Source organism: Hemibagrus wyckioides, linkage group LG02 (assembly GCF_019097595.1).
Source record: "Hemibagrus wyckioides isolate EC202008001 linkage group LG02, SWU_Hwy_1.0, whole genome shotgun sequence".
NCBI classification, from domain to species: Eukaryota; Metazoa; Chordata; class Actinopteri; order Siluriformes; family Bagridae; genus Hemibagrus; species Hemibagrus wyckioides.
Window position 1 is genome coordinate 10,979,406 of NC_080711.1, and position 2,022 is coordinate 10,981,427.

The 2,022-nt window shown below is 46.0% G+C and overlaps 1 protein-coding gene across 1 annotated transcript in view; it reads left to right on the plus strand.

The window, feature by feature from the left end:
* Positions 1 to 1,488: 1,488 nt before the first annotated feature.
* LOC131364949 (retinoic acid-induced protein 1) overlaps positions 1,489 to 2,022 on the plus strand; it is a 39,447-nt gene continuing 38,913 nt past the window's right edge. Inside the window, exon 1 of the mRNA XM_058408451.1 lies at positions 1,489 to 1,692. The gene's annotated coding sequence lies outside the window, so the exon portion shown is untranslated. The remainder of the gene's footprint in view (positions 1,693 to 2,022) is intronic.

Sequence of the window (2,022 nt, forward strand, 5' to 3'; positions counted from 1 at the left end):
ATATTCCATAATTTTACAAGTCCAGGTAAACGTGCCAGCACAAATAATTTGACATATTTAGCATTCACATTTAACAGAACAAAATTGATGTCACCAGAAAGAGGCTAAATATCACAGATAGTGAGTGACGACTAATTTTTTTTTCTCTTTTTTTAAAGAATGTGAATATATTTAAATACTCATTTCACACAAAAACCTGATGAAGGAATGGTGTTAAACATGGAATGCAAATTCAAAGAAGAATGGAAGTCTGGAGGGAAAAGCCGCTTTTTGCTGATATATTGTATTTTATACTGTCTGACCGCTGGGGCTAGCTGGGTACATCCAAGCAGCCAATCTCTGGTCCCCTGGTGTGCGATTGCGTCTGTCAAGGCTGGATGATTACATGTCGTCTCACATAAAAAGAGCGTGGAGACGGGAGAAATCCCAAATGAGTTCCCATGACCTGCTGGTCAGAGTCTTTGATGCAAAATAGGGCTTTGTGTCAGAAAAGCTGTGAAAATAGCTAGTGAATATATCGAATATCTCACACCACACCACACAGCTCTCAAAAGATGCGTTAAAGGAGCGCTGCTATTATGTGCTGTATGTAGAATGTGATTTGCAATATATACACCTTGCATGTATGTAATAAAGCTTCTTCTGTATTCTGAAGGGAAGCAAAATGCGCAGATTGTTTGCAGCTGGAGGGATATGAGAGCACGCTGAACGTATAGGCTTGTTGTTGAGGTAAGGGAAGGACAGATTAAAGGATTCTGTTCTCCGCCTCCTCATTTTCATTCATGGCACAATCAAGGACACACACACACACACACACATGCAAACACACTATACTGTGATTGCACTTGCATTTTCATGCTCTTCCTTACTGGCAGCCTCTGAATCTTCCTCAATCTCTAAAGCAGAAGAGATCATCAGCAATTAAACACATTCCTACATGCACAGTCACGTACACACACAAACATATAGCACCCTCTCCATGAACCTAACCTGTGTGGCAACCTTAAACAGCCATCCCTCCTCCTCCTCTTCCTCTTCCCCTTCTCTCTCTCTCTCTCTCTCTCCTTAGTTGACAGCGTTGGAGTGGGTGGCCGTCTGTGTTGACTGACGCCCCTTCCTCCACTCGCTATCACAACCACACACATTCAAGCTCATCTCTCTCTTTCTTTCTCTCTCTCTCTCTCTCTCCCCTCTTCTTCACCGTGTGTGCATTGGTTTGTAGACAGCCTGAGAGACTCACTGGCAGAGGCAGCCCCCCCTCAAGCTAATTCCATTATACATTCGGTGTGGAAGTAAAGGCTGCTTTCTAATTGCTTTCTTATCCCCAGAGCCCCCCTCCTCTCTCTCTCTCTCTCTCTCTCTCTCTCGCTCTCTCTCTGTCCTCTCTTCTCCCCACAACAGCACCCCCAGTCCACCCGACCGACACACCCCCTCCACCCTCCCCGCTCTGAACATGGCAGCGACAGCAAGCAGGAAAGCGAGATAGATAGAGCGAAAGTGTGCGTATGTGTGAGTGAGTGTGTGCATGTGTGTGTGTGTATGTGTGTGTGTGCATGTGTATGGGAGAGAGAGAGAGAGAGAGAGAGAGAGAGAGAGAGGAGTCAGCCGTTGACAGGGAATATCTGCTGCCATTTTTCGCCTTGCAGGAGGCGCTTGAAGGAGCAGGATCTGGGCAGAGCACTATTATAGCAGGTAGGCACACTTACTTCCTCCTCATTCTAGACAGAGCCTCATGTGTAGAACGGGCACTGGGAAATCTGGGACGATGGACAAGATGCGCTTGATACAGGGGGGCGTGTTAGAGGACAGAGCATGCATCCATATGGATGCTGGTCCAGGGTCAGCTTCCTTTAATTACTCTTATGATGCTAAAGGAAGTCTCATATCCATGCCTGCTCCCATACACACAGGGAATTGTTATTTTTCTCCAAATTACGTTGTTTACAGACCTGAGCCAATAGCAGCATGCTGGATGTGTGTCTGTTTTGGTGACGATCGTCTCTGTTTTGTGTCAGCCTTGCT